Source organism: Cololabis saira, chromosome 11 (assembly GCF_033807715.1).
Source record: "Cololabis saira isolate AMF1-May2022 chromosome 11, fColSai1.1, whole genome shotgun sequence".
In the NCBI taxonomy this organism is placed as follows: Eukaryota; Metazoa; Chordata; class Actinopteri; order Beloniformes; family Belonidae; genus Cololabis; species Cololabis saira.
Genome location: NC_084597.1, coordinates 10,045,964 through 10,059,531, shown reverse-complemented (window position 1 = coordinate 10,059,531; position 13,568 = coordinate 10,045,964). Strand labels below are relative to the sequence as shown.

General features: G+C 40.4%; 1 pseudogene; it reads right to left on the bottom strand.

Annotated features, from left to right (window-relative positions):
- Window positions 1-11,062: 11,062 nt before the first annotated feature.
- LOC133454866 (uncharacterized) lies at window positions 11,063-13,568 on the bottom strand (annotated as a pseudogene).

The window sequence follows — 13,568 nt, the reverse complement described above, 5'->3', positions numbered from 1 at the left end:
CTGACCTCCAGATAACCAGGACTCAGTATGGAGAGAAGGACAAGTTATGACAACATCCTGCTCTCTGCAAGAGTCCATCTCTACACTGTGTGTGTTAATCTTTTTATCTTGGTAATTCAATATTTTACTAAAAATACGGATTTCTGATTCACTGACGTAACCTTATCCCATAATAATAATTCTATCCCACTGTTCTGCCTATATGTTCTGCCTATATGCATTATGATTTTAATTTGTCGTATTGACCATTATTTATTAATGCTTTACCAGTTACCAGTTTTTTTATTTAACGGCACAGACATCACTATTACCTTTGAATAGCTTTATGGTACCACGTGTCTGCAACCAGCTCGCTAAACTGCTCCCACAAAAGGTGAGTGACAAAATGTGCAGTTCCTCAAATGACCACCAGGAGACTCCAAAAGTAAGTCGAGCAACATTGATCTCCATCCTAAAGAGACGGTTTCATCATGATGTCACGCTTGTTATATATTTTAAAAAAAAAGAAAAAGAAATACACTTATGTACATTCTGGTACAAATAAGGTTTTAGTCTCCATAGCTAGACTTTACATCCATGAGGACTGTACCAGATCTCATTAGGTAGATAAGAGTTCTCCTTTCAGATTTTGTTTCAGTGGTGAATAATTCAGTCAGAATAAATGCAAAGTAATGTTAACCAGCATCCTAAGCTTCAGGTAAGGTGAGTGTGATCCATCTGACTGCCAGGCTGCACATTCTGCACACTCTGCACCTTTGTCCATTTGGATTTAGCCTGCTTGGGCAGAGTTCACCTCTGACAAGCTGATGTCCTCCAAAGGTTGAAAACCACTCTTCCGAAACTTGTGGGTAGAGTCAAAGTGTTTGTCCAGTTCATCTTATACAGTCACTGATGTCACCTCTGAAAATTACTGAGGAAAGTTAACTGCGACTTTTGAGGGAAATCTTCGTGTGCCTTTGTGGCACAAATTATTATTTTGTTGCACTGAAAAGTTTTGTTTTTATCACGGCAATTTATTGTACAATGAACCACAGAAAGTGTAGCTCTTCTCCAAGGCTAATGCTCTATCTCTTACTTTTATGGAAACATATTCAAATGTTCACGAAAGTACTGTACAACGTGTTCTTCCTTTTCGTAGGGTCCAGTTTACCACCAGGTTTACCAAAGTCAGCCACAGTTGGTCGCGCGTTCATGTCAAAAAGGCAAAAATAACAACGCACAACTCTCTTGTGAGGTTTTATACTTTTTTTAAACATGTTTTTATGATAAGGAGGGTGAAAAGACATGAACAACTTTTTGCAAGGGTCCTCTTGTAAATAGTTAACTGAACACAACCCACATCCGAATCTATTCAAGTTACATAAGTACAAATATTTGAGGCCAGTCAAGCAAGATAGACAACAAAAGCTATGACTTTGAAATATTTTATATTTTCATGTATGCTTTTTCTTCATTTTCAGTAGCAAAGCAGTCTTGAATTGCTAAAATTAGGTACACTACCAGTAAAAGGTTTGGACACACTTCCCCATTCATTTGTCTGGGAAAGTGTGTCTAAATGTTCGACCGGTAGTGTATATTGTGTGTGTAGGTTTTTTTTCCTCTGTCCGAAGTCCATGTTGACAGGAGGCCTGTTCCAGCAGTAATTGTATTTTTATGTTTGTGTCGAAGCTGCCGTTGGCTTCTGCATTGCTCAGGCAGTTAGGTGATATTAAAATAAAATTACAGTACAGAAATGTCAATCTGGACGTTTACATTCAATCAGAGTGGAGCTTAAGTGTTTGTGTACTTATGTGGGAAAAAAAAGAAAAACATACAGTACACCTTTAAATTATTTACTTATTAGCACATAAAAATAATAGAAATTATAAAATCATTGTTATTAAAATGGCATAAACAGTCAGACGAGGATGTTCTTTTGTCCATTACTGTCCATCAAAGCCATTGTAGATTGCAGAAAAATGACATAATCCCACCACAATCAGGTTTTTGAACAAATAACCATGCCACATGTTTTTTTTGTTTCTTTTTTTGTGTTTTTTATTTAAATAAAAAAGATGTGCCCTATATAACACAAAACACAGTGAGTAAACTGCAAAACCCGTTGTCATGAATATTTTTTCTGTTGATTTAGATTTAGAGATTCTCTCCAGCTTGCGTTCTTCACTTCAACATTTAATTTGTCAGCTTTCTTGGCAGGATTGCTGACCTTTGAACCCATACAGTGCTTCATTGAGTTTACCACGATCTACAGTCTCAATCCTCATCTGTGGCCATTCAGAGTTATTATTAAAAGCTCTTCTGCTTTCTGATATCCTGACAGCAACAGCCCTAAATGTGCTTCTAAAAACATGTGTATAACACAACACTCTGGTTTTATGGCACGCACACACTGAGGAGGGCCTGACCTGGAGCACAAACTCTGCAGAACGAGTTAATAAGGACCAGCAGAGGATTTGATTCTCAAAGGGTCTTCAGGAAGATTCTCACTACTGATTATGTTTTTGGCTTTCCTGCTCCTCATGGCAAACAAGGAAATCCTGCAGAAGGTGAAAAAGGCAGCCCAGAGAATCAGTGTTTGCCATCTCCAGGATTTGGAGGAGCTCACAGCAATACAGAGGAGTCAGTGATTTAGTCTGGGATTTTTAAACCTCTTTAGTCTTCTTTATTTTTATATTTATTTTGAATATTTTATATAATAGCTAGATGTGCTTCTAGTTTGACTCATCAGTCGATCCTCAAGTGAACACTTTGACTTTTCTGCCAGAGTTGCGTTCCACCCTTTTATGTGGTGTTTTGTGAGGTTGTTTTAATTTTTAATCAACTCAAGATTTACAGGTAAAAAGACTCTGACATACAAATAATATTTCACACAGCCCACGTCATGCCAACAGGTTTACCTGTAATTAATTTAGCATGTTATTAGAAACTACTTTTTTTTCCAAGACTGCTTTCAGACAAAACATGAATACATTTAATTTGATAATGCACTTTTTCAGTATGGCAGAAGATAAGAACCTTGAGACGTGTGACCAAAGACACCCCACGCTTCTTTTCTATAGTAAAGAATATTCAATCCAAATTTTATCCAAACATTAAACATCTGCCACGCTGCAGACACGTTGCACAGAGAGCTTTGAAGTTTGCCTGCAGACCTGGAGCCATTAAAAAGATAATTTATGACAATTATAGAACCATGGTTACTGAAGCATCTTGACTTGGATGGAGACAATAATAATGTGCCTATAGGCACTGTTTCAAAACATTTCAGAGCATTGTCTGAAATGCAGAGCCAACAGAGGGCAGCAGAGCTCTTCGGTGGATTGCTCTTGAACAGTGACAGACGGTGTGAATTTGCATTTAATCTGATGTCCTCCTATTTCATCAGACAGGTGAGCAAAAGGTGTTGGCAGTAGGTGTTGCTTTTTTCTCCTCCTGCTCTTTCCAGTCCCTTAGAAAAAGTTTTTTTTATCAGATCATGACGATAGATAACACACTCGGATATATATATATATATATATATATATATATATATATATATATATATATATATATATATATATATATATATATATATATATATATATATATATATATTCAGCTTTTCAGTATTATTATAAAATAATAATCTTGTTAAAGATTGTTGTTAAAGTTAATTATAAAACGTTTTTTTATTCATATATGAAGGATATAGAACAGGTATAGAAAATCAATGGATTGATGAATATCTATCCTAAAACCGCCTCTGCCTTTTTCACCTCACAAATAAATAATAAACACATTAATAATAATAATAATAATAATAATAATAATAATAATAATAATAATGATAATAATAATAATAATAATAATAATAATAATAATAATAATAATGATAATAATAATAAGCGTGCTGCAGTGGAAGCGCTTGTATGACTTGCATGTAGATGTCTTGGCCTGGACGTTTAGTGGATGACACCACCCACGACTCTCTATATCAGTGGTCCTCACTCCTGGTCCTCGAGAGCTGCTGTCCTGCATGTTTTTGATGTTTCCCTGCATCAACACACCTGACTCTAATTAGTGCTCATCACCAATCTTTCCTCCAGGTCTGCACAGTTCTGTTGGTGACACAGTCTTCTGTATCAGGGTTTACTGGAGCAGGGAAACATCAAAAACATGCAGGACAGCGGCTCTCGAGTACCTGAAGACCACTGCTCTATATCAAACCATTCAAAAGTTATGGCCGAAAGTAGGAACTATCAGGTATCGACCAATCAGAAGAAGGGGCGGGGCTAATTCATGCCAATGAAGGCCAAGTATTTAAAACTGAGTCAGATGACACCACCCACGACTCGCTATGTCAAACCATTCAAAAGTTATGGCAGAAAATAGGGACTATAAAATATTGATACATTTTAATGTATAACACACCTGGGTGCACCTTACAGTTCGGGTGAAGAAACGGCCGAAGCAATGGCATGAATTGCGCCAAAATTACACGATTAATTCAAAATGGCCGACTTCCTGTCCAGTTTCGGCCATGGCGCCAAGAGACTTTTCTTTAATGATACATGATACATGATACAGGTGTGTACCGATTTTCGTGCATGTACTTCAAACTGTATTGTGGAGCTTGAGTCACGAAGTTTTATCTGTATGGACCAATCAGATGAAGGGGGGGGCGCGCTTTTTGGCGTCTATCGTAGCCACGGTAATGCTTTTGACTGAGAAAAAGTAATGCACATCGTCACAGGATGGAGACGCACATTTTGATGTACAACACACCTGGGTGCACGTTACGGTTCGGGTGAAGAACTGGCCGAAGAAGTAGCATAAATTGCGCCAAAATTACATGATTAATTGAAAATGGCCGACCTCCTGTTCGGCTTCGGCCATGGCGCCAAGAGACTTTTCTTTAATTTGCGACATGTTACAGGTGTGTATCAATTTTCGTGGATGTACGTCAAACCGTATTGTGGGCCTTTTTGGCATCTATCGTCGCCACGGTGTGAAGAAGCGAAGAAACGGCTGAAGAAATGACATAAATTGCGCCAAAATTACACGATTAATTTAAAATATCCGACTTCCTGTTCGGTTTCGGCCATGGCACCAGGAGACTTTTCTTTAAGTTGCGACATGATACAGGTGTGTACCGATTATTACGTTTTATGTTTATTTGTTTCATGTAAAGCACTTTGTGTTGCATTTTATGTATGATAGGTGCTTTATAAATCAAGTTTGATTTGATTTGATTTGTGTCAAAAACTACACCTATGATTCAGGAGCTTTAAAAACACATTTCTCAGATAAATCTTAAGTAAACTTTTTTTTAGGCTGTTACAAATCTCATTATTGTGAGGAAATTGTGGCTCAACTATAATGTTTCTTCAGTTTATTATGCAGATTTCATTTTTTAATGGCTCATAAATGTTTTCCTATGATATATGTAGACACCTGAAGTGTTATTAAATAAAAACTAAGAGTCCAGTTGTCAAAGGTGGAACCAAGGACAAGGTCAGCACCATTTGCTGCATCCATGTTGTTTACAGCGTTATTATGGGTTATGTCAATGTAGTTGTGTCCAAAAACACCCACTTATTAACTACCCCCTGCTCATTAAAGATGGAAGCACATCAGCAAAATTAATTTTCAGATACTTCCTTTATACTTTTATAGCCTTTATTAAATGTTATATTAAATACATATCAAGATAATAGCAGGTCATAGTCATGGCAGAACATGTTGGTGTATTTGCCGATGAAAGAACATTCTTAGAAGAGGACAAAGAAACCATTTTCTTTCTATGAAATACACCTCGTGCAAACACAGGAGTCAACTTCATAGAGCAACAAGTCAAAGTGGTCTCTGATTCCATCTTTGGAAACATTGGAAGTTCAGCCTCAGAACTGCCACAAAAACAAAATACTCCTATGTTATAAATTGAATTACTACATTTTAGCTAAATTAGTACGTGTTGATACGATAGTATATGGTTTTGTATTCGGTGTCCTTTCCTCTCGATCTTCACTTCGTCGCCGGCTTCTGGCTGACATGTAACTAACTTTTCTAGCTACTCTGTATGGCTTTGAACAGGTATCCCCTCTGAAAGAACTGCTCTTACAGTCTGAGCTGCTTCTGCTGCATCCACCAAACAGAGAAGAAAAAACTGTGTTGAATTTATCTGTTCTGATGGGCGGAAAAACATTACTGGAACTCCTTGACTTATCTATCTCAGAGTGGTGTGCTTCTGTGTGTATGTGTGTGCGTGTGTGTGTGTGTGTGTGTGTGTGTGTGTGTGTGTGTGTGTGTGTGTGTGTGTGTGTGTGTGTGTGTGTGTGTGTGTGTGTGTGTGTAATTTAACGGCACTTCTTTAGGAAATTATATTCAGCCGACCTTTCACTTCTTCAAACCCAAGAGCTGCCTTTACCAGTAAAGGCTCCAATATTACAAAGTCCTGTTACTCCGAGCACCCAGCTGTGTCAAATACATATCTCTAATCACAGAGTGTGAAAAACCATTTTCAAAAAGCAGGGCATGTCAGCGTCTGTTGTGTCTCTCCGAAAGAAAAAATACAAAAAAAGAAAAAGGTTGAACTGACTTTTTTCTCTAACATACCAAAAGCCCAGCCCAGCCACCCTATTTCAGGGCAAGGTGACCTATGCCTTACAATACTTTGAAACACATTTAAAATGTCTTCATGTACTCCAGCCTGAATCTGTGTCTTTTTAAATAGTTGCACAGACAAGTAACATTCACACCAGTTTCTTTTTATGTTTATTAACTGGAAATGTTGGCATAACCTAATTTAATATAGTTCAGTATATTCAATTACCGTATTTTCTGGACTATAAGCCGCTACTTTTTTCATAGGTTTTCAACCATGCAGCTTATACAAAGGTGCGGCTATTCTGTGGATTTTTCTTCCACCGCTCGGGGCGCTCTAACCGGAATTAGAATCAAAACTAAGACGAAATAAATGCAAAGAAGAATACGCTACTGCTTCGTTAGCAGATAGAAGTAGGTAGAACCGGTTATTTTCTCTTGGTTCTGTCCCGTTTTAATCAGCAAAGTTGCTGCTGTGTTAAAAGACACTGTTAGGAAAGATCTATTTAGGTACAGACATGTACATCATTTACAGTTCAAAATCATTCTGTACATGTAGTAAATATCTAATCTAACAACAAAAATATCTGCAGCTAAATATCTTTTTTTTTTTTTTTTTAAATAGAGCGGATGCGGCTTATATGCAGGTGCGGCTTATAGTCCAGAAAATATGGTATTTATTTAAGTGAAATTGCAATTTACCCAACTAAATGACAAGATATGTGTCTTGTGATTTAAAAGTTTTCAAGTTTAAGCTTCCAAGAAACAAGAAAGTGGTATTTTTTAAACTACACTGCCAGTTAGATCATTATTATCCGTCATGTTTCATCACATCTGTGTTTTTTTTTATGTTTTGGATGTCAGGATTGAAAGATCCTTGGCGTTCGTTCGTCTGGTGCACCATAAGAAAACCAGTGAATTATTCAAATGTTAATACAAGCTTTATTATATCATACACAATACTTTCCAGCCGGAGGTACACTGCTGTCCACAGAGGTAGGAGAGAAATGCACACGGTGGTCATCGATCCGGTTGTATTTATACTGAAAAAGGAGGTGTTTTGTACGTGAACCCCAATTGTGGAGGCAGCTGCGGGGAAAGACACCCAAACATGTCTCACATTTAGCCTTATACCTCCGTTGATTGTTTCCTATGAGGTGTCAACCCAGAAAATATCTAAGAAAACTAAAACTTTCAGAAAAACAGGATGGGACCTATCAGTTTGAAAACATCTGTTTCTCTTCATTGTCTTCCCTTAAAGAAGAAAGAACTCAGCAGTCTTAACAGTCTAGTCATAAAAAACAGGAGGTAATCCTGCCCTGAGAACAACCACTAGTGTAGAATCTTCTACACTGGTAGAAAAACCCTTCAAACCTTTAACAATTTCATAAAATCCTAACAGGACTCTCTAATTTTCTACAGTTAAACTCTGCTTTTTTTTTTTGTAGCAACCGTCTACTTTTATTTGATGCTTTTACTCATATAAGTAACCAAATGGTTCAGGTTTAGGCATCAGGAGCTACATTTAAAGTGCTCATAAATGTCCAAGATTAGAAACAAATATGAGTAAAACTGTTAAGTGCAGTAAAACATTTTAAAATAGTCTGATGCCTTATCACCCGTCTGTGAAACTACTGCAACTCCAAAACTCCTGATAACAATAAATGCAAAATGGGCACAATTCAGAGATGCTAGTTTGTTTGAGCCAAACGCCGACCATTTCACGTCCGCGTTGACCCACACGTGGAACTGAGTTTCGCTTCCTCGACTGACCACAAGAGGCTTGCCCTAAAAGTGAGTCAGTCTTCCATGTTAAAACATCCAACTTTAGAGCAGAAACAAACATATTTACTGTTGGGTTCAAAAAATGCCTTGTTCTCAGTTGTTCGATTTTACCTTCATGGCAACTTTGAGGGGCCGGAATTTTTTTGTACCACACAAACAGAATTTATATAAAGCAATATAAATACATGTGTTGCTTTTATAATATGATCGATTGACAGTCATCTCAGCCAAATATCCTCATCAGTCATTGTCACGCTATGAAGCGAACCAAAGCCATATGCACTTTATAATAACTCAGTATTGACTACACGCAGAAGCAATTTTTGTTGTCGCTATCAAAACTTGAGATTCTGCTGCAAACGTCTGCAGCTATTTCTGCGCGGATTGGCTGAAGGAGCTGGTAGCCACAGCTAACCAGTAGCCAGTCGACGAAACTGCAATAAGTACTTCTGCATGCGATTCAACCAGGAAGTTAGATGGCTGCTGCTTTGTCAGTGTCAACCATACAAGGAAAACGTGGACTTGATTTTGGTTTATACATAGACTCTAGCATTGAACATGCTGTATGGAGCGGCGCTCTCTCACTGGGAATTTAGAGTGAAGTAATTTGATACAAACACATTTTGGTAATCAGCTATTCATAACTACCTCCCAATTGTTTAAGAGTGTTTTAGAACAATTTAGGTTTGATTACATAAGATTAGATTAAATTAGATTAGATTTGGGTTACATACGTTTTTTAACTTCTCCCTGCTCCATTTCGAGCATGCAAAAAAAGGAAGAAAAAAAAAGCCAGTGAGACATGTTTTTGATTATGATTGTTATGATTTGTATTATACTGTATTTATTATGATTATTATTTAACTATTGTTTTTTGGTTTATATATATATATATATTTTTTTTTTTTTTTTTTGAGCATGTTCGAAATAAAGTTTTTCATTCATTAATTCATTCAGATTAGATTAGATTAGTGACATTACTACTAGTACAACCCATCAAGACTACAGAAAAAAGACAACAGATGATAACATGACATGCGTCCACTGCTACAATTAGCGAAAGGATTAGAGAAAGGATGACACTGGGAAAGAGGAGGGGAAAAAAATACACAGTGTTTAAATACACAGTGTGAAAGTGCAAAAAACACCTCAACACCAGAAAAGCAACATCAGCTAACCAGCTAACCAATTCCATGATTTTAGAAAGTTTTCTTCCCCCCTTGCTTGCTTTGTAGTTTTTGGGGTTAGGTAGCGGTAGCTTAGCTCAGACTGCGATCAGATCTCAAGATTTGGGTCGATTGCTGTTCGTGTTTTGGTCGGCTCCGTGCCGGTTTCGTGTTTTGTTTGTGGTTTTTTTGTTGCAGATTTCCAGTGCTTGACGTGTGTCTCCATGTGTTCCTGCTTCCTGGATTGGCAGTGGATGTCGTCAACCCCCCCCAAAAAAAAAAATCACTGGGTTTGTATGTGTATACTTATGTATGTGTATGTCATATGTATGCGTATATATATGTATATATATTAAATATAGTAATAATGCACATATATATGCCTTTGGTTTCTACCGTCATGGTATCAATCATTAATATGTGTGCAGACAAGGTAAAAAAAAAAAAAAAGAAAGTTTTCTCCCCAAAGTTTTGGTTGTTTTTGCAAAATTCGAGTTGGGTATAAAGCCATAACCGGTTATGTTCCTATGAGACTGAAAGGGGAGTTAGTAAGGGCATGTTGGCTTGAGAAGAAGCATCTCCCACCTGAGGTCCACAGTACAAAACAGTGCAGAAACAATCAATTCAGGTACAGCAACAATAAAAAAAAAAGTACAGCAAATACTATGAAGCCTTGTCCCAAAAAATATTGATCCAACGTATAACTGATGATTTCTGCATGGTTCAGTTTGTTCACCAGGGTATTTATTTAAAACGTTCTCGATTTTTCATTTTTGTTATTAGTTTACTTATCTTAAGTCTCGCTGGTGTCTCCTCACAAAATTGGATGTTTATTTCGCTTGACCTTCTTGGCTCGTCTTCCTTTCTTTGTTGGACTTTACTTTTGTTGGACTCATCCTCATTTTTTTTATTTTTTCTACAGTCAGTTTCCCCATGTCTCCTGCATCTGAGTTTATATAAATTCTATACAAACTTTTGTCAATAAAGAAAACAATCTGTAAAGAACATTATTAATGTTGCATGGGTCAGAACAGGTTGTGACTGAAGCTTAACACTGTAATTGTATAATATAGAGTATAATCACACACTCATGTTGAGTTTTGGCCAGCCCGATGACCAGGTGGTTTGCACCCCCAACAGGGGTCCTTCTGCATGACGTCTTCATGGTCTGTCTGATGGGTAGATGGACAGATAATAGATGGATGTTCACTTGAAATTTTTGGCATGCTAAATCTGTCAGTAATGAATTCAGTGTTCTTTAAAAGGAGCAATGTGTAATGTGAAGCCAAATGTTAAAATTCATACTTCACAGTTCAAATAAGGGCATTATAGATGTGAAAAGTAAGTTTTTCTGTCTGTGCATAAGAAAAGAGAAACATGCAATACCAAATATATTGCAAATCTGCCTGATTAAAGATACATCCTAGGATGCACTGGGACACATCATCAGTGATGTGCCTGAGATCATCGGGGGTTTCGGGTCTTTCAACAATCATACCCCCTCCTTCAGGTGACCCAGCCGGGGTTGATCAAGCCCAGACTTGTGTCCCAGTAGCATTGGCCCACAGATCGCTCCTCCTGATCCAAAGCCATCTCGAGGCTCTCTCTGCTGCCTCCATGGTGGACTTGATGGCTTTCCTTTTTGTAGCCCCCGTAATACCAAGCAGCGTGAACACCTTGCAGAGGGAGCGGCCAGCAAACCCTCTGCAGCCTACTTCAATCGGCTCACAGCGTGCCTTTCAGCCTCTTCTTTGGCATTGCTCGACCAGCTCCTGGTACTTCAACCGCTTCCGCTCGTTTGCCTCCTCTATTCGGTCCTCCCAGGGAACTGTCAGTTCTACCAGTAGCACCTGCCTTGAAGAAACTGATGAAAGCACGATGTCTGGCCTCAAAGATGTTGTAGTGATGTAATCTGGAAACTTGAGCTGCTTGCCCAAGTCCACTCGTAGATCCCAGTCAACTGCTGAGGTGAGGAGGCCGGCTGCTGGTTTGGGCTGTGACTGCGGCTGCTCTCCAGCCCTGATAAAGGCAATGTTCCTGTTGCCAGGTTGTTGCTTGCTGCTGTTGCGTTTGGCCACGATGGTGGAGATGGCTTCAGCAACTGTCTTCAGCACTTGGTCGTGCCGCCAGCGGTAGCGGCCCTCCCCCAGGGCTTTAGAGCAGCTGCTTAAGATGTGTTCCAGAGAGCCTTTCCTGGAACACAGCGCACAGGCAGGAGAGTCAACCATGCCCCAGAGATGGAGATTGGCTGGGCTGGGTAGGACATCGTAGACAGCTTGGACCATGAACTTGATGCGCTGGGGTTCAGCCTGCCTGAACTCAGACCAGGTCACCTTCCTCTCCAGCGCTCCCTCCCATCTTGTCCATGCTCCTTGCTGCTGCATACCCACCATCCTGCTGGTCTGTTCCTCCTCAACCCCTGCCCGCACCTCCTTCAGGACTAGCTGGCGTTTGTCCTTACCTCGAACCTTCTCATAGCGAGGTTGAGGAATGGCTCCCAGTCCTGCACGGCCTGTTGCAACGGTGCCCACCAGAGCCCTATGTCTCAGTCGAGACTCAGCTACCTCCAGGCCTTCCTGAGCCTTCCACTTCCTACCGGTTCGCACCACAATGCCCGCTGATGCCACTTTCGGGTCTTTGGAGTCCCGGTAGAGCAAAGCCTCTCTTGTGCGAGAGACCCTGAACTCCTCTTCAAGGCTGCTGAAAGGGAGCTGGAGTTTGTTGGTCTTTCCATACAGAGCTGCACTACATAGGCTCCGTGGAAAGCCCATCCAACGACGGAGGTGGCTGCTGATCTTCCTCTCTAGAGTCTCCACTGTAGACAAGGGCACTTCATACACCAACAGGGGCCAGAGAACCCGGGGTAGGACGCCATGCTGGTAAATCCATGCCTTAAACCTCCCAGGTAGGCCAGACTTGTCAACAGCTGTTAGCCACGTCTCAAGCTCCTTGACGGTTGTTTGGACTGCTGCAGTGTCCCTGAGACTACAGTCAAAGACCTTGCCAAGGCTCTTGACTGGTTTCTCGGTGATTGATGGGATTGCTGTGCCATCCACAAAGAAGCGAAACTTGTCCACCACCTTTCCCTTCTTCAGCACCATGGCCCTGGATTTTGTTGGTTTAAAGCTCATTCTTGCCCAGGAGATGAGCTTTTCCAGGCCCTGAAGTATCCATCTCGCACCAGGAACCGATGTAGTGGTGACAGTAAGATCGTCCATAAAGGCTCTGATGGGGGGCTGCCGAGTGCCGGATTTAGACAGAGGGCCTCTGCACTCAGTTTCAGCTGCCTTGACTACCATGTTCATGGCTAGGGCAAAGAGGCTAACTGAGATTGTACACCCAGTTATAATGCCCTTTTCAAGCCTGTGCCAGTCCGATGTTGTGCTCCCAGAAGTGACTCTGACCCTGAAGTTCCCATAATAGTTCAGGATGAGGTCCTTGATCTTCCTGGGTACATGGTGTCGGTCCAGGGTAGTCTCCACAAGCTTGTGGGGTATGGAGCCGAAGGCATTGGCAAGGTCAAGCCAAAGCACAGCGAGGTCTCCCTTACCCTCCCGCGCCTCCCTGATCAGCTGGGATACTACGCCAGTGTGTTCCAAGCATCCTGACACACCGGGGATACCGCCTTTCTGGACTGAGGTGTCAATGTAGGCATTGCTGAGGAGGAATCCTGTCAACCTTTTGGAGAGGATGCTGAAGAAAATCTTCCCCTCAACACTCAGGAGTGAGATGGTTCTAAACTGCTCCAGCTTGGTGGAATTCTCCTCCTTAGGTATCCAGACACCCTCGGCCTGCCTCCACTGGTCAGACACAGTTCCTCTTCGCCAAATCACTCGCAGGATCTTCCAGAGGATTCTAAGGAGCTCAGGGCAGCGCTTGTACACCTTGTAAGGAACCCCACTGGGTCCTGGAGCTGATTTTGGCTCTGGCTGCGGTGACCACCTCTTGGACTTCCTTCCAGGTAGGCTCGCTGGTGATGAAATTGACAGTGGGAGATGGTATGTCCAATAAGGCACTGAGAGGCCTAAATAACAT